The sequence below is a fragment of the Cebus imitator genome, unplaced genomic scaffold (assembly GCF_001604975.1).
Source record: "Cebus imitator isolate Cc_AM_T3 unplaced genomic scaffold, Cebus_imitator-1.0 Scaffold83, whole genome shotgun sequence".
In the NCBI taxonomy this organism is placed as follows: domain Eukaryota; kingdom Metazoa; phylum Chordata; class Mammalia; order Primates; family Cebidae; genus Cebus; species Cebus imitator.
In genome coordinates, this window is record NW_016107398.1 from 970586 (window position 1) to 995030 (window position 24445).

A 24445-nucleotide genomic window follows, 5' to 3' on the forward strand; every position below is an offset into this window, starting at 1 on the left:
CTAATAGACTTGCTCAATGCAGGGTTGCTAAAAAAAAAAAAAAAAAAGAAAAGACAGTGCTAATAGACTTGCTCAATGCAGGGTTGCCACAAACCTTCAATTTGTTTAAAAAAAAAAAAAAGCAATATCTACAAAGTACAATAAAATGAGGTATGCTTGCAATCACATTTTCTGTAAATAAAAATGGGTTTATTTCTTCCCTTCCAATCTTTGTACTTCTGTCTCTTTACCTTGTCTTACTGCACTGGCTATGACCTCCAGTATGATGATGAGTAGAAGTGGTGACAGATTATTCTTTGTCTTACTCCTGAAGTAAGGGAAAACTGTGCTCAAAATTTTTACTACCAAGAATGATGTTGGCTGTGAGATTTTAGCTTTCCTTTATCAGATTAATAAAGTGTCCTTTGTTTATCAGTTTTTTGAGAGTTTTTGTTAAGAAAAGATATTGAATTCTATCAAATACTTTTCTAAAACGATTGAGATGACCATCTGGATTTTTTCTTTATTTTCTTAATATAAAGATTACATGCATCAAATTTTGAATATTAAACCTTGCATTCCTAGAATAAACCCCACATGGCTCCTAAGTGAATCTTTTAATAGATTCAACATGCTAATATTTTGTGTAGAATTTTTGTACCCACATTGAAGAAATATTATCCTCCAATTTTCTTTTCTTGTAATATGCTTGTACATCTTGTGATAGCTTAGATTTTTGCATTAGGTTTATACTGGTCTCACAAAACAAGTTAGAAAATGTTACTCCCTCCTGTATTTTCTGAAAGGGTTTATGTAAGATGGTATTATTTCATATTGGAATATTTAGAAGAATTCACCACTGAGCCCATCTGGCCTGGGACTTTTCTTTGTAAAACAGTTTGTAATTATAGATTTCTTTAATAGATATTAGGATTATTCTAATTCTAATTTTTAATTTCTGCTTACATCAATTTTGGTTAGTTTTTATTTGCAAATGAATTTGTCCATTTTAAATATGTTGTCAGTTTATTGGCATAAATTTTTTATAACATCATCTGATGTTTTTTAACAAAATGAAGGAGACATAGCCATGTCCCTTCTTTCATTTCTGATATTGTTAAATTTTATCTCTTTATTTCTTGATAATTTTGAAGATTTTTCAATATTATGAATTCATTTTAAAGAATACAATTTTTACTTTTTTCTTTTTATCTATTGTATATCTACTTTCTATTTCATTCTGTTTTGTTTCTTTGTTTTTATTTTCCTTTATTTCTTTTCTTTTGCTTTAATTCACTATTGTTTTACTAACTCCTTCAAATGGAAGCTCAGATTATTTTCAATTTCCTTTCTTTCCTTTCCTTTCTTTTCTTTCTTTGCCTCATTTTGAGACAGGGTCTTGCTCTGTCGTCCACACTGAAGTGCAATGGTTCAGTCATGGCTCACAGTAGCCTTGACCTGGGCTCAGGTGATCCTCCAACCTCAGCCTCCAAAAGCAGCTAGGGACTACAGGCATGTGCCACCACACCTGGCTAATTTATTTATTTATTTATTTTTGGTATTTTTTTGTAGAGATGGGGTTTTGTCGTGTTGCCTAGGCTGGTGTTGAACTCCTGGGTCTGGGAGAGTCACCTACCTGGCCTCCCAAGTATTAGGATTACAGGTGTGAGCCACCATGCCTGTCCTGTTCTTCCTTTCTTGCCTTCTTTGAAATTAATCAAGTATATTTTTATAAATAATTTCCTCCAATAGCCTATAATTTTATCTTTTTGAACATTTTATTTTATTTACAGAGTTTCACTCTGTCACCCAGGCTGGAGTGCAGTGCTGTGATCTTGGCTCACTGCAAACTCCACCTCTGGGTTTAGGCAATTCTCCTGCCTTAGCCTCCAGAGTAGCTGGGATTATAGGTGTGCACTATGATGCTTGGCTAATTTTTTGTATTTTTAGTAGAGACAGAGTTTTATCATGTTAGTCAGGCTGGTCTTGAACTCCTGACCTCAGGTGATCTGCCTGCTTCAGACTGCCAAAGTGCTGGGATTACAGGCCTGGGCCACCAAGCCTGGCCTATTTTTGAACATTTTAGTGATTATTCTAGAAATTACAATGTTCATCCTTAATATATTGGAGACAATCTTAAATTAGGAAGTTTACAAATTCCTGTACAAGATTCTTACAACACCAAACTCCCTTACTCTCTGTCCCCTTTTGTGCTAGGGCTTTTATATATTATTGGTACTATAAACACCAAATGATATAATAGTTTTTGTTGTACAAAAATCAATAATCTTTCACATTTACTCACGTATTAAGCCTTTCCAGTGTTCTTCATGTCCTCCTGTCATACCATTCATATCATTCCTTCCATCTGAGATCCTCTTATTTCAGTCCAAATAATTTTCTTTACTATTTCTTTTATCTCAGATCATGGCAACTATTTATATCAACTTTTGTTTGAGAATAACTTTATCTTATTTTCATTTTTAAATGATAGTTTTATTGGACAAAGAGTTTTAATTTGGCAGTTTTTTCTTTCAGCAATTTAAATATTCATACCATCAACATTTAGACTTCACAATTTCAGTTGAACGGTCAGTAATTAATCTTCTTATTGCTTCTTAGAAAGCAACCATTATGGCTGTTTTTAAGATTTTCTCCTTTACTTGGGTTTGACACAGCTTGATTATGATAGTTTTATTATTCCTTCAGGGTTTACTGACCTTCTTAAATCTGTGGATTGATGCCTTTTATCAATTTTTAATAATGTCTCATATATATTTCTTCAAATATTCCTTCTGATTCATTTTCTTTCTCTTCTATTAAAGCAATTTTTCATACGTTAGACCTTCTGAAAATGTTTCACAAGATTTTTATACTCTACTCTTTTCTTTTTATATTTGTATTCTCTTTATCTACCACTGTGGATATTTGATATTGAGCTTTGATATTATTTGATATTAGTTTACTAATTCTGTTTTCTGTGTTCAAAGTCTTATTAAACATAGTCAATTAAGTCTTAATTTCAGAAATTTTACCTTCCAGTTCTAGTAATTTTGCTTTTTAAAATAGTTTCCATGTCTCCTTCTTCATCAGTTTTCTTTCATATAACAGTTATTTTGAAGTCTTTAACTGCTATATCCAATATCTGGACAATCTATGTGTCTGCTTCTATCATCTCCTTTTTTGCTTGATTATTAGTCTCATACTTTTGTCTCTTCTATGTCTAATAATATAGTATGATGGACATTGTATATAAAATAATCACAAAGACTGACAGTTGATGCTATTTTCCTTCAGAAAATTTCTTCCTTCTACTAGTAAGTAGCAACTGAGGGATTGATACATTTCCATCAGAAATTAAGCTGAGTTCTGATTGGTTGCAGTTTTAGTTAGGCTAGGCCCACCTCTGGTTTCAATGACCTCATAGATGACATTTGAAATGTGATTGTTTTAGGCCAATAAGCCTCTGGCCAGTGTAAGAAAAACGAGAGAACACAAAGCCAGGGATGGTAGATCATTCCTGTAATCCGAGAATTTCGGGAGACAACTGTATATTCACAAATTTGATAAACTTGATAAATAACTCTACACCCACAAATTTGATAACCTAGATAACAACTCTGTAACAACAAATTTGATAACCTAGATAAATGGATCAATTCCTTGAAAGACACAGTCTGACAAAATTCACACAAGAATAAATACACAATCTGAATAGACCTATCTCTATTACAGAAATTGAGTCAATAATAAGTTTCCAAAACAGGAGGCACCAGACCCAGATAGGTTTACTGGTGAATTCTACCAAATACTTAAGGAAGAAATTATGCCAGTTCTCTACATTTTATTTCCAAAGATAGAGCAGATGGAATACTTCCTAACTCATTCTAAGAAGCCAAAATTAACCTAATATTAAAATCAAATCAAAACATTATAAGAAAAGAAAACAGACCATCATTTCTCATCAACATGATGCAAAATTATAACAAAATAAGAAATCAAAACCAGCAAATAAAAAGAATTATATGCCACAACCAAGTGTGAAATGCTGCTTTGGCCCAGGTGTGAAAGGCTGCTTCAAAATTTGAATATCAATCTATGTAATCCATGATGTTGATAGGCTAAAAAATAAAAATGACATGATCATATAATATAGAAAAAGTATTTGACAAAATCTAACACCTACTCATGATAAAAAGAAAATCTCAGTATCCTAGGAATAGAAGGGAACTTCCTCAAATTGATAATGAATATCTACAAAAAATCTACAGCTAACATCATACAGAATGGTGAGAAACTAGAAGCTTTTCCACCAAGATCAGGAAAAAGGCAAGAATGTCCTCTTTCATTTCCCAATTGCAATGGAAGTCTTAGGTAATGCTACAAGAGAAGAAAATAAAATAAAGGTATTCAGACTGGGAAGGAAGAAATAAGCTGTCTTTGTCTAAAGATGACATGATTGCCAACACAGAAAATACTAAAGAATTGACCAAAAAATCTCCTGGAACTAATAAGCAATTATAATAATGTAGCAGGATACAAGGTTATTAATCAAAAGTCAATTGCTTTCCTATATAACAGCAATGAAAAAATGACATTTGAAATGTAAAACAGAATACCATTTACGTTAGCACCAAAACATAAAATATTCAAGTATAAATTGAAAAAAAGATATTTAAATCTATATAAGAAAAAACAGATTCTCATGAAAGGAATCAAAGAATAATTAAATAGAGAGCTATCCCATGTTCACAGACATGAAGACAATATTGTCAAGACATGAATTCTTCCCAATTTGATCTATTGATTTAAGGTAGTCTCAGTCCAAATCCCAATATGTTATTGCATGAATATCAACAAACTAATTCTAGAGTATATGTGGAAAAGCCAAAGACTCAGGATAGCCAAAACAATACTGAAGAAGTACAAAATTGAAAGATGACACTACTTGACTTCAAGATAGTATGGTATTGGTGAAATAACAGACAAATAGACAAATAGACCGATGGAACAGAACAAGTAATTCAGAAATAAACACAGACATTTAGTAACCATAAAATTGAGCAAAATTGTCAAAACTAATCAGTTCACAACCCTGGTAATCAACCAAACACAAATAACAATTGGAGAAACATTTATTCATAAAAACTATTAATATTTGGGTAAGAACAGCATGATTCTCTTGTGTACTTGACTGGGGTTTCTCCCATCCCTACTTCCAGCTGAATTTTTTTGCACTTCTATTACCAGAGTTAGACTCATTGTGAAAACAAGCAACTTCACTCTTCCAAAGAGAAGATTTGATTAAGACTGAGGGTAAAAAGCCAACATTCAGTGGTGTTGTCAGTGAAAAGAGCAAACTTGTTAGAAAATAAATGGAAAAGCACAGTTTCTGGAAGCCTAAAGGTGTGGTCCTGCTTGGAGTAAGACAAGTGGATTAGCCAGAAATTTAAGAGATTCTGTAAACTAGAAAAGTGTGCTTTCCATATATCTTTTGGTGACTAGGAGACTGTGAGCACATGCAAGGATGATCCAAGTTCTCCAAACATCTCTTGTCAACTGGGAGGCTATGAATGAGCAGTCACAGGGAAGACCCAAGAAGGTCCAAGATACCCCATATCCAAAGCTATCTGAGAGTCTGTGCACATGCAAGGCTGTGATAACTCAATGAAATTTAAAAGTGGGAAACACTTGAAAGCTTCCTGAACTTTTAATGCAAGCCTCAGACAGATCCACTAGTTGAAGGCTGAAACCTTATGAACTCGAGACATTTGAGCACTACCATCATTAGCTGTCTGCCGAACTATGCAGACAAAAGGGGGATGCTTAGGAAGACAGGATACACAATAAAAACAAAACTGAGCACAGGTAGCAGCAGCTATATGCCATTAAAGAGATAGATCAATCAGATTAAGTTAGAAAATTTACTAAAAACAAACAAAAAATCAAAACAATAGCAATAACTCTCAGTTAAAATGTCAGAATCTAAAGTTGTCACATTATATTAACCAAATGTTCAGTTTTCAACAAAAAATTACTAGACATAAAAAACCAAAAGAATGATCCATATTCAAGATAAAGAAGTCAATAAAAACTTACTCTGACCAGGTCTAGATATTGATTTAGCAGACAAAAACTTCAAAGCAGCTACTATGAATATGTTCAAAGAATAAGAAGAAACTACATTTAAAGACTTTGTGAAAAATAGGATGATAATGATTCAACAAATAGGAAACACTGATAAAGACAGAGAAACTGGAAAAAGGAACTAACAGGAAATTCTGGAGATAAAAGTACAATAACTCTCTAAGTTTTAAAGATGGCCAACTAGAAGCAACTAGTATGTGTTGGTCTTATGGAGAGCAGTAGAAAGGGCAAATAAATACAGCAACTCCAACTGAAACATCCAGGTACACATATTCGGATTCATCAAGAAAACAACTCAATCCACAAAGAATGGAGAAAGGCAAGGCAGGATGATCACTCACCCAGGAGCAACATGGAGCCAGGGGAGCCTCCCCCACTTAAGGAATTGGTGAATGAGTGAGCAATCCCAGGGACCCACACTTCTCCCATGGCTCTTTACAACCCTTGGGTCAAGAGATCACCTAATTGAACTCACTCCACCAGGACCTGCAGTATGACATGCAGAGCTATGTGGAGTCTTGGCAGAGCGCCACTCAGACACACATGAAGCCCTGGGAGCTTTAGACACCTGGGCTTCCTGGCAAAAGCAGCTGCAACTCTGACAAGTGGGCAGCTAGACAGATCCCCAGACATACCCCTAGGAAAGAAGCTGAATTCAGGGAGCTGAGCAGTGACAGTCTGCAGACCCTGTTTCTGTGGCACCTCACAGGATACGACCAACTGGTTTGGAACTCCAACCAGCTACTGATAGTGGCATTATACCTCCCTGAGATAGAGCTCCTGGGGTGCGGGGTGGGGGGGGCAGGCTGCCATCTTTGGTGTTTCACAGCCTTGGCTGTTGTTGCCTTCAGTACAGCCACCCTACAGAAAGTGGCCAGACTGCTTTTCTTTACGTGAGTCCCTGGCCTTGCTTCCCCTCACTGGGCGGGACATCCTGACTGAGGTCACCACCCACCCTTGCCAGTGTTTTCCAGCTGGCAGTGGTTCCAACCCTCCCTGGCAGGAGGAACAGGCCACCATCTTAGCTGTTTTACAACCTTAGCTCTTCTGCCATTGGGCTCTAGAAAGTCCAAGGCAACTAGGGACTGGGGCAGTTCCCCAGCACAGCACAGGAACTCTATGAAGCAGCAGCTAAACTGTCTTTCCACATAGGTCCTGGACCCTGTTTCTCTTCACTGGGCAGAATCTCCTGGCCAAGATCTACAATTACCCGTGCCAGTGTGTTCAAGCTGGCAACAGATCCATACCTCCCTGGGATGGAGCTCTCAGAGGGAGGGACGGGTTGCCATCTTTGCTGTTTTAGAGCCTTCACTGTTGATATCTTCAGGTGCTGGAAAATCTGAGGTAACTAGGACCTGGAGCAGACCTCCAGCATACTGCATCAGCCCTATGGAAAAGTGGCCAGACTGCTTGTTACTTAAGTACCTGTTCCCATATCTCTTCATTGGGCAGGTTCTCCCAGCCCAGGTCTCCAGCCTTCCTCCACTGGAGCTATTGAGCCAGTAGCAGCTCAGAAGCTCTCTGGGACAGAGCTCCCAGTGGGAGGGGTGGGTTGTCATCTTTGCTCTCTTGCAGCCCTCACCCTGGTTGTCTCCAGGCCCTGGAAAGTTTGTGGGGATCAGGCACTGGTCTGGACCCCCAGCACAGAGCACCCACCTAATGGAAAAGTGTCCATACTGTTCTCTACATAGATCCTGGTTTTCACTTCTCTCCATTGGGCAGAGTTGCCAGACCCAGGACTCCAGGACAACCACTCTGCCCCTGCCTGCCTGACTGCTTCAATCAGAGGTAGCCCAGCAGTTAAGAGAACACCTAAATGCAGAGATGAGAAAGAACCAACATAAGAAATCTGACAATTCAGATGGCCAGAGTGTCTTATATCCTCCAAATGATTGCACTAGTTCTCCAACAAGGATTCTTATCCAGGGTGAGTTGGCTGGAATAACAGAAATAAAATTCAGAATATTGATAAGAACAAAGATTATTGAGGTTAAGGAGAATGGCAAAACCCAATCCAAGAAAACTAAGAATCAAAATAAAATGATTCAGAAGCTGACAGATTAAATAGACAGTATAAAAGAACTGAACTGATCTGATAGAGCTGAAAAAACTGCAAGATTTTCACAATGCAATCAGAAGTATTAACAGCAAGATAGATCAAACTGAGGAAGGAATCTCAGAACTTGAAGACTGGCTCTCTGAAATAAGATAGTCAGATACAGATAAAGAAAAAATAATGAAAAGGGACAAACAAAACCTCTGAGAAATATGGAATTATATAAAGAGGCCAAGACTATAAATTACTGGCATGCCTGAAAGGGACTGGGAGAAAGCAAACAACTTGGAAACATATTTCAGGATATCTGTGAAAACTTCTCCAACCACACCACAGAGGCAACAGTCAAAAGCAGGAAATACGAAGAAGCTCTGCAAGATTCTCCATAAGAATATCATCATGAAGACACAATCAGACGTACCAGGGTCAAAACGAAAGAAAGAATGTTAAAAGCAGCTAGAGAGAAAGGGAACGCCATCAGGCTAACAGCAGACATCTCTGCAGAAATCCTACAAGCCTGAAGAGATTGGGGGCTTATATTCAACACTCTTAATGAAGGAAATCTTCTACCAAGAATTTTATTTCCAGCCAAACTAGGCTTCCTCAGTGAAGAAGAAATAAGATCCTTTACAGATAAGCAAATGATGATGGAGATCATTACCATCAGACCTGCCTTGCATGAGATCTTGAAAGAAGCACTAAATATGGAGAGGAAAGACCATTACCAGCCAACAAAAAAACACACAAATACAGAGGCCAGTGACACTATAAAGCAATCACACAAACAAGCCGGCATAAAAAATAGATTAACAACAACAGAATCAAATCCACACATATCAATAATAATCTTGAATGAGTCTTGCTTCTTCATCCAGCTAGCCACTCTGAGCCCCATTTAAAGGCATAGAGTAGCAAGCTGGATAAAGAAGCAATACCTAATGATATGCTGTCTTCTCATATGCACTGACACCCATATGCTCAAAATAAAGGGATGGAGGGAAAATCTACCAAGCAAATGGAAAACAGAAAAAAGTATGGGTTGCATTCTCAATTTCGGACAAACAGATTTTAAACCAACAAAGATAAAAAAAGACAAGAGCATTACATAATGGTAAAAGGTTCAATTCAACAAGAAAACCTAACTCTCCTAAATATACGGGCCCCAACACAGGGACACCCAGGTTCATAAAGCAAGTTCTCAAGACATTTGTAGAGACTTAGACTCCCACACAATAATAGTGGGAGAATTCAACACTCACTGGCAGAACTAGACAGATGATCAAGGCAGAAAATTAACAAAGATATTTAGGAACTAAAATTCAACACTGGACCAAATGGATCTGATAGACATCTACAGAACTCTCCACCCCAAAACAACAGATCATACATTTTTCTCATTGCCACATGGAACATATTGTAAAAGCCAACCACACATTTGGCTATATAACAATCCTCAGCAATGTAAAAGAACCAAAATCATACTAAACACACCCTTCGACAGCAGTGAAATAAAAATGGAAGCCAAGACTACAAAAAAAAAAACCTCAAAACATGCAATTACATAGAAATTAAACAGCCTGCTCCTGAATGGCTATTGGGTAAATAATAAAATTAAGGAATAAATCAATAAATTCTTTGAAACTAATGAGAACAAAGATACAACATGCCAGAATCTCTGGGACCCAGCTGGACACAGTGTTAAGTAGGAAATTTATAGCACTAAATTCCAAGTTAATATCAAAAGTTAGAATGATCTCAAATTAATAACCAAACACCACAACTAAAAGAACTACAGAAGCAAGAGCAAACCAACTCCAAAGCTGGCAGAAGACAAGAAATAACCAAAATCAGGGCTGAATTGAAGGAGATTAAGGCAAAAAATACCATGAAAAGTTCAACAAATCCAGGAGTTGGTTTTGTGAAAAACATTAATAAGGTAGGCAACTAGCTAAATTAATAAAGAAGAAAAGACTGAAGATCCAAATAAACACAATCAGAAATGACAAATGGGATGTTACCATTGACCCCACATAAATACAAAGAACCATTACAGACTACTGTGAGCACCTCTATGCACACATGCACAGAAATTAGAAAACCTAGATGAGATAGATAAATTCCTGGACACAAGTACCTTCTCAAGACTGAACCAGGAATTAACTTATCCCCTGAACAGATCAATAATGAGCTTTGAAATTGAATCAGTAATAAATAGTCTATCAACCAAAAAAAGTCCAGGACCAGAAGGATTCACAGCTGCATTTTGCCTCTAAAAAAAGAAAGAAGAGCTAGTACCATTCCTACTGAAACTATTCCAAAAAAAAATGAGGAAAGACTCCTCCCCAACTAATTCTATGAGGCCAGCATCATCCTGATACCAAAACCTGGCAGATACACAACAAATAAAGAAAACTTCAGCCCCATATCCTTGAGGAACATTGATGCAAAAATCCTCAACAAAATATCAGCAAACTGAATCCAGTAGCACATCAAAAAGCTAATCCACCATGATCAAGTAGGCTTTATCCCTGGGATGCAAGGTTGGTTCAGCATATGCAAATCAACAAATGTGATTCACCACATAAACAAAACTAAAGGCAAAAACTGCATGCTTAGTTCAATAGATGCAGAAAAGGCTTTCTATAAAATTCAACATTCTTTTATGTTAAAAACTCTCAATAAAGTTTGTATTCAAGGAACATACCTCAAAATAATAAGAGCCATCAATGACAAAACCACAGCCAACATCACACAGAATGGACAAAAGCAGGAAGAATTCCCCTTGAAAACTGGCACAGGACCAAAATGTCCTCTCTCACCACCCCTATTCAACATAGAATTGGAAGTCCTGGCCAGAGCAATCAGAAAAGAGAAAGAAATAAAGGGCATTTGGGTAGTGTGAGGCTGCCAACTTTGTTCTTTTTACTTAGGGCAAGGCTACAGTAACCAATACAGCATAGTACTGGAACCAAAACAGATATATAGACTAGTGGAACAGAACAGAGGCCTCAGAAATAACACCACACATCTACAACTATCTGATCTTTGACAAAACTGACAAAAACAAGCAATGGGGACAGGTTTCCATATTTAATAAACGGTGCCTGGAAAACTGGCTAGCCACACGCAAAAAACTAAAACTGGGCTCCTTCCTTACACCTTATACAAAAATTTACTCAAGATGGATTAAAGACTTAAACATAAAATCCAAAACTATAAAAACCCTAGAAGAAAACCTAGGTAATACCATTCAGGACATAGGCATGGGCAAAGACTTCATGATTAAAACACTAAAAGCAATTGCAACAAAAGCCAAAATTCAAAATGGGATCTAATTAAACTAAAGAGCTTCTTCTGCTCAGCAAAAGAAACTACTATCAGAGTGGACAGGCAACCTACAGAATCAGAGAAAACTTTTGCAATCTATCCATCTGACACAGGGCCAATATCTAGAATCTACAAGAAACTTAAACAAATTTACAAGAAAGCAACTCCATCAAAAAGTGGGAAAAGGATATAAACAGACACTTCTCAAAAGAAGACATTTATGTGGCTAAATATGAAAAAAAGCTCATCATCCCTGGTCATTGGAGAACTGCAAATCAAAGCCACAATGAGATACAATCTCATGCCAGTTAGAATGGTGATTATTAAAAAGTCAGGAAACAACAGATGCTGGTAGGGATGTGGAGAAATAGGAACACTTTTATACCATTGGTGAGAGTGTAAATTAGTTCAACCATTGTGGAGGACCGTGTGGCAATTTCTCAAGGATCTAGAACCAGAAATACCATTAGACCCAGCAATCCCATTACTTGGTACATACTAAAAGGATTAAAAATAATTCTACTATAAAGACACATGTATACATAAGTTTACTGAAGCACTATTTACAATAGCAAAGCCTTGGAACTAACCCAAATGCCCATCAAAAACAGGCAAAGAAAATGTGGCACATATATACCATGGAATACTATGTAGCCATAAAAAAGAATAAGGTCATGTCCTTTGCAGGGACATGGATTAGCTGGAAACCATCATCCTCAGCAAACTAACACAGAAACAGAGAACCAAATACTGCATGTTCTCACTCATAAGTGGGAGTTGAACAACAAGAACACATGGAAACAGGGAGGGGAACATCACACACTGGGCCTGTTGGTGGGTGTGGGGAAAGGGAATGGAGAGTATTAGGACAATACCTAATGCATACAGGGCTTAAAACCTAGATGACGGGTTGATAGGTGCAGTAAACCACTATGGCACATGTATACCTATGTAATAAACCTGCACATTCAGCACATGTATCCCGGAACTTAAAGTAAAATTAAAACAAACAAACAAAAAACTAAATACAACATATTTCAAGCAGGGAAATAAAAAAATTTACATCTGGAAGCAGGAGGCGGAGGTTGCAACGAACCAAGATCACACTACTGCACTCTCTCTTGGGCTACAGAGCGAAAAAAAAGAAAATAAAAAAAAAAAAAAAAGAAAGGGATTAAAATAGGAAGAGAGGAAGTCAAACTATTCCTGTTTACAAATGACATGATTCTTTATCTAGAAAACCCTATCATCTCAGCCCGAAAGCTCTTTAAGCTGATAAACAACTTCAGCAAAATCTCAGGATACAAAATCAGTGTACAAAAATCACTAGAATTCCTGTATACCAACAACAGCCAAGCTGCAAGCCAAATCAGGAAAGCAATCCCATTCATAGTTGCCACAAAAAGAACAAAACACCTAGGAATACAGCTAACCAGGGACTGTAAGATCTGTAATTACAAAACAATTCTCAAAAATAACACAGAGATAACACAAACAAATGGAAAAACATTCCATGCACATGGATAGGAAGAATGAATCTCATCAAAATGGCCATACTGCCCAAAGCAATTTATGGATTCAAAGCTATCTCTATCAAACTACCAATGACATTTTTTGCAGAGCTAGAAAAAAATTATTTCACATTAATAATTCATTTGGAACCAAAAAAGAACCTGAAAAGGTAAGGCAATCACAAGCAAGAAGGACAAAGCTAGAGGTGTCATGTTACTTGACTTAAACTATACTATGGGACTATAATAATGCAAAAAGCATGGTTCTGGTACAAAAACATACACATAGAGCCAATGGAACAGAACAGACAGCCTAGAAATAAGGCTATGCACCTACACATCTGATCTCTGAAAAACCTGACAAAAATAAGCAATAGGGAAAGGATGCCCTATTCAATCAGTGGGGCTAAAATAATTGGCTAACCGTATGCAGAAAACTGAAACTGGACCCCTTGCTTCCACCGTATACAAAAATCAACTCAAGGTGGATTAAAGACTTAAATGTAAAGCCCAAATCTATAAAAACCCTGGAAGACAACTTGAGCAATACCACTCAAGACACAGGCATGGGGCAGCACTTTGGGAGGCCAAGGTGCGTGGATTACCTGAAGTCAAGAGTTCAAGACCAGCCTGGTCAACATGATGAAACCCTGTCTCTACTAAAAATACAAAAATTAGAGGGGCATGTGGCAGGTGCCTTTTGTCAGCTACTTAGGAGGCCGAGGCAGGAGAACTGCTTGAACCCAGGAGGAGGAGGTTGCAGTGTGCTGAGATCACGCCACTGCACTCCAGCCTGGGTGACAAAGCAAGACTCTGTCTCAAAAAAAAAAAAAAAAAAAAAAAAGACATAGGCATGGAAAGATTTCACGATGAAGTCACCAAAAGCAACCACAGCAAAAGCACAAATTGACAAATGGGATCTAATTCAATTTAAATTAAATTTGTTTCTGCACAGCAAAAGAAACTATCAATAAACAGAGAACCTACAGAATGGGAGAAAAACTTTGCAAACTGTGCATCAGACAAAGGTCTGATACGCAGCATCTATAAAGAATTTAAACAAATTTACAAACAGCCTCATTAAAAAGTGGACAAAGGACATGAACAGACACTTCTCAAAAGAAGACATACATGCAGGCAACAAGCATATGAAAAAAAGCTCAACATGACTGATCATTAGAGAAATACAAATCAAAACTACAAGGAGATACCATCTCACACCAGTCAGAATGACTATTATTAAAAAGTTAAAAAAAAACAAAACAAATGCAAGTGAGGTTGCAGAGAAAAGGGAACACTTATATACTGTTGGTGGAAGTGTAAAATAGTTCAACCATTGTGGAAGGCAGTGTAATGATTCCTCAAAGAGCTAAAAACAACTACCACTTGACCCAGCAATCTCATTAGTAGGTATATACCCAAAGGAATATAAATCATTCTACCATAATGACACATGCACACTGTGTTCACGGCAGCACTATTTACAATTACAAAGACATGGAACCAACCAAAATAGTCATTAATGGCAGGTTGGATAAAGAAAATGTGGTACATATCAACATCAAATACTGTGTAGCCATAAAAATGAACAAGATCATGTCTTTGGCAGAATCATGAATGGAGGTAGAGGTCATTATTCTTAGTAAACTGATGCAGGAACAGAAAACCAAACACTGTATGTTCTTACTTTTAAGTGGGAGCTAAATGATGAGTACACATGGATACAAAGAGGGCAACAACAGACATATATATATAGTTTCTGTTTTTATTCATTTATTTAAGAATGAGCTATTCTATATGTAAAACTGTATATAAAAGCAATAAGTATAAGCAATAAAAATATAAACAATAAAATAAAACTATATATATAAAGCAATAGTCATAACACTGTATTGTTAAATTTATAACATATATAGATAGCAATCTATCAAGGACAAAAATTTTATATATATATCCCCCTATATATATATACTCCCACAATAATAGAATTCCAAAATAAAAATAAAAACTGACAGAATTAAAGGGAGAAATAAATAATTCAACAATAATATTTGGAAACTTCAATATCCTACATTCAACAATGGATAGAACTAAACAGAAGATTGTTATAAGAAGGAAAGAGGAATTTAACAACATTTTATTTATTTATTTATTTAGAGATGGAGTCTTGCTCTGTCACCCAGGCTGAAGTGCAGTGGTGCAATCGTGGCTCACTGCAACCTCCATTTCTCAGTTTCAAGTGATTTTCCTGCCTCAGCCTCATGAGTAGCTGGGACTACAGGTGCACACCACTATGCGTGGCAAATATTTGTATTTTTAGTAGTAGAGCTGAAGTTTTTACCATATTGCCCAGGCTGGTCTTGAACTCCTGACCTCAGGTGATCTGCCTGCCTCTGCCTCCCAAAGTACTAGGATTACAGGTGTAAGACACTGCACCTGGTCTGTACAACATTATAAACTAACTAGATTTATCTGATATCTATCCAACACTCCACACAATAATAGCAAAATACATTCTTAAGAACACATGAAACATATGTTAGGCCATAAAATTACTCAATATGTTTAAAAGGATGAAAATAACACTGAACAAATTCTCCACTCACAATGGAATATAATTAGGAATCAACAACAGAAATTTGAAAAATTCACATATATGTGGAAATCAAACAACACATGTCAAAATAAGCAACAGATCAATAAAGAAATCACAAGGTGAATAGAAAAATACTTTTACATGAATGAAAAGAAAACTAAAACAGGAGGAGCAGCTAAAGCACTAATTAGCACTGTATAGCTACAAATGTCTATATTAAACAAGAAGAACTCAATTACCTAACCTTCTGCCTCAAGAAACTAGAAAAGAACTAAGCCCAGATCAAGAAGATGGAAGGAAGTAATAAAGGTTAGAGTGAAAATTGATGAAATGGAGAAAAAAATCATAGAAAACCCAAGGAAACCAAATATTAATTCTTGGAAATAATAAACCTTTAGTTAGGATGACTAAAAAAAAAAAAACCCTCAAAGAATTTAAATTACTAAAATCAGAAATGAAAGAGGGACATCAATGCTAACCTAACAGAAATTAAAAGGATTATAGGGAAATACAATGGACAACTGCACACCAAAAATTAGATAAAATGGGCAAATTTTAGAAAGATATAAATTACCAAAACTGACTCAAGAAGAAGTAGAATATCTAAATCGTATGAGATTAAAAGAGATTAGATTAAAAATTTAACAACTTCCCACTAAGAAAAACTCAGGTCCAGATGGTTTCACTAGTGAATTCTGCCAAATATTTTAAAAGAATTAACACCAGTACTTCACAAATTTTTCCAAAAAGAAGAGGAGGAGGAAAAATATTTTGTCTTATTCTGTAAGGTCACTATTTTCTTGATGCAAAGATCAGAAAAAGGCATTATGGAAAAAAAAACTATAGAGCAGTATCTTATCTCTTATGAATATAGATGCAAAAATATTCAACAAAAAACTAACAAACTGAAGCCAGCAACATATAAAAAGGACATATCATGATTAAGTGGGATTTATCCCAGGGTAAAACAACTAATGTAATACATCACATTAATAGAGTAAAGCAAAAAACCAGACCATTATCTTAATGCAGAAAAAAATTTGAAAAAAAATCCAACACTCTTTCATGTTAAAAACAATAAGAACAACACTATTAAAAACTAAGAACAGAAGAAAACTTCTGTAACTTGATAAAGGAAATCTCTAAACACACTCACAGCAATTATGATGTCTAATGGTGAACAACTGGAAGGTTTTCTCATAATTTCTGAAGAAGACAAAGATTGTCTAGTCTCACAACTTCTGTTCAGTACTGCGGAGGTTCTCGCTAGTGCAATGAAATAAAAAAAAAAAAAAAAAAAAAAAAAAAAAAAAAGCAATTGACACCAAAAATGAAGTAAAACTACATCTGCACACAAAATGATCTTGTGTATAGAAAACTCTTGTGTTTCAACATATTGAGTTGATACTTAAAAAGGAAAAAAAAAAAGAAAATTCTAAGGAATCCACACACAAAACAATTTAGAGGTAATAGGTCTAGTAGTTTACAGAATACAAAGTCCATATACAAAACTCAACTGTATATCTATACCCTAGCAGTGAACAATAAAAAATGAAATTAAGAAAACTATTCCACTTTTAATAGCATGAGAAATAAAATACTTACAAATAAATTTAACAAAGATGTGCAAAAGTCATACCCTGACAACTACAAACTACTGTTGAAAGAAATTAGAGAATACCTAATTAAATGAAATGACTTTTTTTTGTTGTTCATAAACTGGAAGGTTTGACATTGTTACATGGCAATACTCCTAAAATCAATCCATAGATTCAAACAATCCCTGTCAAAATGTCATTTAGTTTATTGTTTGTTTTACGTTGTTTTCAGAAATTGACAACTGGATTCTAAAATTCATGTTGAGATGCAAGAAACTCAGAAGAAACAAAATAATCTTGAAAAAGAATAAAGTTGTAGGCCTCATACTCCTTGGTTTCAAAATTTACTAAAAAGCTACAATGATCAAGACAGGGTGGCGGGATGGCATAAGGCCAGACATATAGATCAATGGAATAAAATCGAGAGTCTAGAATTAAGTCATCATATATGGTCAACTAATTTTTAACAAGGGTGCCAAGACCATTCAATGTGGAAGATAATTTTTTTGTATTTTCAACAGCAGTGTATTTTCAACAACAGTCCTGGAACAAGAACAAAATTGGACCTCTGCCTTACACCATACACAAAAATTAACTCAAAATAGATCAAAGACCAAATGTAAGACATAAAACTAGAAAGTTCTTTAAAGAACACAAAGGCATAATCTTCAAGCCCCAAACAAAAACTTGGATACAAACATTAACAGAAGCCCTGTTCATAACAGTCACAAACTGAAAACAACTAAAATATCCATCAGTTAATGAATAGAGGAACAAAATGTAGTATTTCCATACAATAATATTTTTCAGCCGTAAAAAGGAAGGAAGCACTGATACTGTAACATGAATGAACCTTGAAAACATTATGCTAAGAGAAAGAAGCTGGATATAAAGGTCACATGTTGTATGATTCCAATTATATGAAATGTCCAGACAAGACAAGTTTATAGAGATGGAAAGCAGACTAGGAGCTGGGAGGTGCTGGGAATGGGAAATGACTGCTAATGGTTACAGGGTTTCTTTGGGGGGTAATGAAATGTTTTGAAATTACATAACTGTACAACTTGGTGAATATGCTAAAACTACTAAATTGTACACTTTTAAAAGGGTATGTTTTATGGTATATAAATTATTTGTTAATTAAAAAGAAATATGGAAGAAAAAAATTGGAATAAGTTTCCTCCTCGAGGTGGCTGCAGTGCTGCATCTCGACATGACGCTTGATGAACAGGGTGAGCCAGAGTCAAGCTTCACTTGCCATCTTGGCAAGGAACTCCTGTCAGGGGCACATAGCCAAACAGATCAATGAAACAGAATTGAGAGTCTGGAATTGGAAGCTTTACATGGCCACTTGGATTGTTCCTTAGTCCACCCTCTAGGCCAGCCTATCCTCTGTCTCCGCCTCTGATCACAGCTCAACTCCTTAGCTCAGGCCACGATTCCTCTCTGGAACTCCTTGGCAACCTGAATTTACTGCTGTCGCTTTCCTGGTGCTCCTGCTATACATCTCTCAGAATGTTCCCTGCTAGTCTGCCCAAGTACATAACTTGAATTGGTTTCTGCAGTCTTCACATTTCCACCAAACACAGGCATGACTGTATTTGCAGGTTTTTTTACTTACTTGTAATTCAGTTCCTCAGACTTCTGCTTGTCGCATATCTCTGCCTTCTGTGGCAGCTCTAGATTTTCTCTTTCTTATCTTACCACCCCTTAGTCAGTGGCTGACTCACATGACTAGCATGATCCCCACTTTTATTTTTTTCAAGCACACATGAAACATTTTATGCTTACAGCAAAATAAAAACAAAAACCAAAGACACAATAGCTAATCTACAAATAGCTGGGAAAAAACAGATTGTGAATAATAAACAGTGCACAAAAAGTCACCAAACAGGCCAGGCGTGGTGGCTCACACCTGTAATCCCAGCACTTTGGGAGGCAAAGACGGGTGGATTACCTGAGGTCAGGAGTTAGAGACCAGCGTGGCTAACATGGTGAAACCCTGTCTTTACAAAAAAACTGGCTGGGCGTGGTGGTGTGTGCCTGTAATCCTAATTACCTGGGAGGCCAAGGCAGGAGAATCACTTGAACCCAGGAGGCAGAGGACAGAGTGAGCTGAGATTACACCACTGCACTACAGCCTGGGTGACAAAGCAAAACTGCATCTCAAAAAAATAAAAGTGGATGGCTGTTAAGATGGCTGAATAGGAACAGCTCCAGTCTGCAGCTGCCAGTGAGTTCAACGCAGAAGGCAGGAGATTTCTGCAATTCTAACCGAGGTACCTGGCTCACCTCATTGGGATTGGTTAAACAGTGGGTACAGCCCAGGGAGGGTGAGTCAAACAGGATGGGGCGTTGCCTCATCTGGGAAGTGCATGGGTCAGGGAACTCCCTCCCCTAGCCAAGGGAAGCCATGAGGGACTGTGTTGTAAGAAACAGTGCACTCTAGCCCAGATACTACACTTTTCCTATGGTCTTTGCAACCAGCAGACCAGGAGATTCCTTCAGGTGCCTATACCACCTGTGCCCTGGATTTCAAGCACAAAACTGGGCAGCTGTTTGGGCAGACACCCAGCTAGCTGCAGGAGTTTTTTCATACCCCAGTGGTGCGTGGAACTCCAATGAGATAGAACTGTTCGCTCTGCTGGAAAGGGGGCTGAAGCCAGGGACCCCAGTGGTCTAGCTCAGCAGATCCCACCCCCACAGAGCCCAGAAAGCTAAGATCCACTGGCTTAAAATTCTCACTGCCAGCACAGCAGTCTGAAGTTGACCTGGGATGCTTGAGCTTGGTGGTGGAAGGGGCATCCCCCTTTAATGAGGCTTTCAAGCTTGGTTGGGGGAGGAGCATCCATCATTACTGAGGCTTGAGTAGGCAGTTAAGCCTTGGGGAAGTTTGAACTTGGCAGAGCCCACTGTGGCTTACCAAAGCCAGTGTAGCCGGATTGCCCCTCTAGATTCCTCCTCTCTGGGCACGACAACTCTGAAAGAAAGGCAGCAGTTGCAGTCAGGGGCTTATAGATAAAACTCCCGTCTCCCTGGGACAGAGCACCTGGGGGAAGGGGCAGCTGTGGGTGCAGCTTCAACAGACTTCAATATTTCTGCCTGCCAGCTCTAAAGAGAGCAGTGGATCTCCCAGCACAGTGCTCAAGCTCTGCTAAAAGACAGAGTGACTCCTCAAGTGGGTCCCTGACCCCCTTGCCTCCTGACTGGGAGACACCTCCCAGCAGGGATCAACACACACCTCATAGAGGAGAGCTCTGGCTGGAATCTGGTAGGTGCCCCTCTGGGACAAAGGTTCCAAAGAAAGGAACAGAAAGAAATCTTTGCTGTTCTGCAGCCTTCACTGGTGATACCCAGGCAAACAGGATCTGGAGTAGACCTCCAACAAAATTCAGCAGACCTAAGCAGAGGGGCCCGATTGTTTGAAAAAAACTAACAAACAGAAAGGAATAGCATCAACATCAACAAAAAGTGTGTCCACACTGAAACCTCATCCAAAGGTCACCAGCATCAAAGACCAAACGTAGATAAATCCATAAAGATAAGGGAAAAATCAGCATTAATAGGCTGAAAATTCCAAAAATCAGAATGCCTCTTCTCCTCCAAAGGATCACAACTCCTTGCCAGTAAGGGAACAAAACCAGATGGAGAATCAGTTTGATGAATTGACAGAAGTAGGCTTCAGAAGGTTGGTAATAATAAACTCCTCCAAGCCAAAGGAGCACATTGTAACCCAATGCGAGGAAGCTAAGAATCTTGGAAAAATGGTTAGAGGAATTGTAACTAGAATAACCAGTTTAGAGAAGAACATAAGTGACCAGATGGAGCTGAAAAACACAACACAAGAACTTCATGAAGCATACATAAGTATCAATAGCCAAATCAATCAAGCAGAAGAAAGGATATCAGATATTGAAGATCAACTTAATGAAATAAAGCATGAAGAAAAGATTAGAGAAAAAAGGATGAAAAGGAACAAACAAAGCCTCCAAGAACTATGGTACTATGTGAAAAGACCAAACCTACAATTAATGGGTGTACCTGCAAGTGACGGGGAGAATGGAACCAAGTTGGAAATCACTCTTTGAGATATCCAAAAGAACTTCCCTAACCGAGCAAGACAGGCCAACATTCAAATTCAGGAAACACAGAGAACACCACTCCTCAAGAATAACAACCCCAAGATACATAGTCATCAGATTCACCAAGTTTGAAATAGAGGAAAAAATGTTAAGGGCAACAAGAGAGAAAGGCTGGGTTACCCACAAAGGGAAGCCCATCAGACTAACATCAGATCTCTTTGCAGAAATCCTACAAGCCAGAAGACAATAGGGGGCAATATTCAACATTCTTAAAGAAAAGAAGTTTCAACCCAGAATTTCATATCCAGCCAAACTAAGTTACATAAGTGAAAGAGAAATAAAATCCTTTATAGACAAGCAAATGCTAAAGGGTTTTGTCACCACCAGGCCTACCTTACAAGATCTCCTGAAGGAAGCACTAAATATGGAAAGGAAAAACCAGTACTAGCCACTGTAAAAACATGCCAAATTGTAAAGACCATCGACACTATGAAGAAACTGCATAAACTAATGGGCAAAATAACCAGCTAGCATCATAATGACAGGATCAAATTCACACATAACAATATTAACTTTAAATGTAAATGAGCTAAATGCCCCAATTAAAAAACACAGACTGGCAAATTGGATAGAGTCAAGACCCATCAGTGTGCTGTATTCAGGAGATGCATCTCACATGCAAAGACACACATAGGCTCAAAATAAAGGGATGGAGAAATATTTTCTGTATCATATGTTTTGACATATTGAGAGGCCCACATGTATCAACAGTGTGTTCCTTTTTATTTTTCTCTGTGTAACACTCCATGTTATGTATGTACTATGTATTATTTCATCATTCACCTGCCGAAGAAAGCTTCTGACTACGTATTATAAGTATAACTGCTCTGAGCATCTGTGTATAATTTTCTTGTGCAAGCATAAGCTTTTATTACCCTGGGATGAATGCCAAAGAGTGCAATTGCTGAGTCATATGATAATTGTATGTTTCATTATAGAAACTATCCAACTTTGTTGAAGAGTGGCTGTACAACTTTATATTCCCACCAGCAAAGTATGAGTGATCCAGTGTCTTCACATTCCTGCCAGCATTTGGTGTTGCCACTGCTTATGACTTTAGTCATTCTGTTAATATAGGTAGTCTCCTTGTGGTTTTAGTTTACATTTTCTATGATGTTATTTCTCATGCTTATTTAACATCTATATGTACTCTTTTGTGAAATGTCTGCTCATGTCTCTTGAATATTTTCTAAATGAATTGTGTTTGTTTTTTACTGTTGAGTTTTAAAAGTTCTTTATATATTGTAGATACAAATCCTTTGTCAGACAGATTGTTTACAAATATTTCACACAGTGTATAGCTTGTTTTTAAAACCTGTACACATAAGCTTTCATAAAGGAAAATTATTTAATTATTCCAGATATGCAAGGAATAATTACATCCTTTTACAGTAGATTACATTGATTTTTTTGAATCATACCTGGAATAATTCAAAATTTAATTTATTTAATTTTAGTTAAATTTTGAATCATTCCAGGTATGATTCAAAAATCAATCAGTGTAATCTACTGTATCAGTAAGCTAAAAGAGAAAAATTATATCTGGATATCAATTGATGCGGAAAAATTATTTTACAAAATCCAACACTCATTCGAGATAAAATCTTTCAGAATACTAGAAATAGAAGGTAACTCCCTCAACCTGATAAACAACATATAGAAAATCCAACAGCTGACATCATTCTGTATTTTGTTTTTGAGATAGGGTCTTGCTGTGTCATGCAGGCTGGAGTTTAGTGGTGTGATCACAGCTCATAGTAGCCTCAACCTCCTGGGCTCAAGTGATCCTCCCACTTTAGCCTCCCTAGTAGCCAGGACTACAGGTGCACACCACTATGCCTGGCCGATTTAAAAATTATTTTTTGTAGACACTGGTCTCACTATGTTGTCCAGGCTGGTCTTGACCTCCTGAGTTTGAGGGATCCTCCCTCCTTGGTGTTTCAAAGTGCTGGGATTACAGGTGTGAGCCACCACACCTGGCCTTCATTCTTAATGGTAAAAGATTAAGTGCTTTCCTGAATACAAATTCTGCAAAGGAAACTTTGGGTGGGGGGAATTTACACTTTCAGAAACCAAGCAAGGATGACCACTCTTATTTAACATTGTACTGGAAGTCCTAGCTTGTCATAATGAACAATTCTTTCTTTTTTTGTGCTATGAGTGGGTATATTTATTTGGAATGAGATTAGAAATAAAAGTAAATGATACATATATTTTTAAGGAGGCAAACTGCATGTAATGAATACCCTAAAGTGTAGTTGGCACATGGTGGCAGTCATTTCAAACTCTCTTTTCTCATGGTTTCTTCCCCACTATAGAACATATATATGTATATATAGTTGCTTTTCCAAAAGATTGTGCAGGTAGGGGTGGCAATGAAGCTGGTTTTAGGCAATGATAAATAAACTATGTGTGAGGGCTTCTGGGAAATATTTTTTTTTTCCTGATGAAAATCACCTGATGTAACCCTGGCTGTCCCCAAGCTTTCTATGAGGATATGATGCTTAGAACTGTTGCGGTCATCTTGTGATCATGAAATGACGATGAGGATAACTCTGTAAGTCTCATGCCCTGACACTATAGCTCTGCTGAGTCACCTGTGTCTCTGAGATCTCCTAGTTCTAAACTTCTTATTAAGTAAATAGTGAATAACCTTAAGGTTCACACTGATGATGGGTGGATTTTCTGTCACTTGCAGCCAAAAGCATTCCTACTGTTAAACTCACTAACTGAGGTTCAGTAGCACTGTTGTACCTTTTCCCTGGTTCCTGCATTATGCAGACTCATTGTTCCAGAGCAACAAAACCTCCTGTCTCAATTTTTTTTCTCATTTCTCTCACCATGAATGAGTTGGACATTTTCCAACATTTTATTTGAAGGTCATCACTGATCACTTTCAAAGAGTGCAATGACAAGTAGAATAACTAAATGAATGGGTTGCTATTGCAAAAATTTGCCCAGTACATCAATATAACAGAAGAATTCTCAATAAATCATCATAGAAGGGAAATACTAAGAATTTTGTAATACTGTCTAGTTCAATAGTATAGTATGATAGTGTAAATTACCCCCACTCAAAGTTTCCTTTG

General features: G+C 37.1%; 1 protein-coding gene across 4 annotated transcripts in view; it reads right to left on the reverse strand.

Moving 5' to 3' along the window:
- RTN1 (reticulon 1) overlaps positions 1-24445 on the reverse strand; it is a 470076-nt gene that overhangs the window by 46391 nt on the left and 399240 nt on the right. The gene's annotated exons all lie outside the window — the stretch shown is intronic.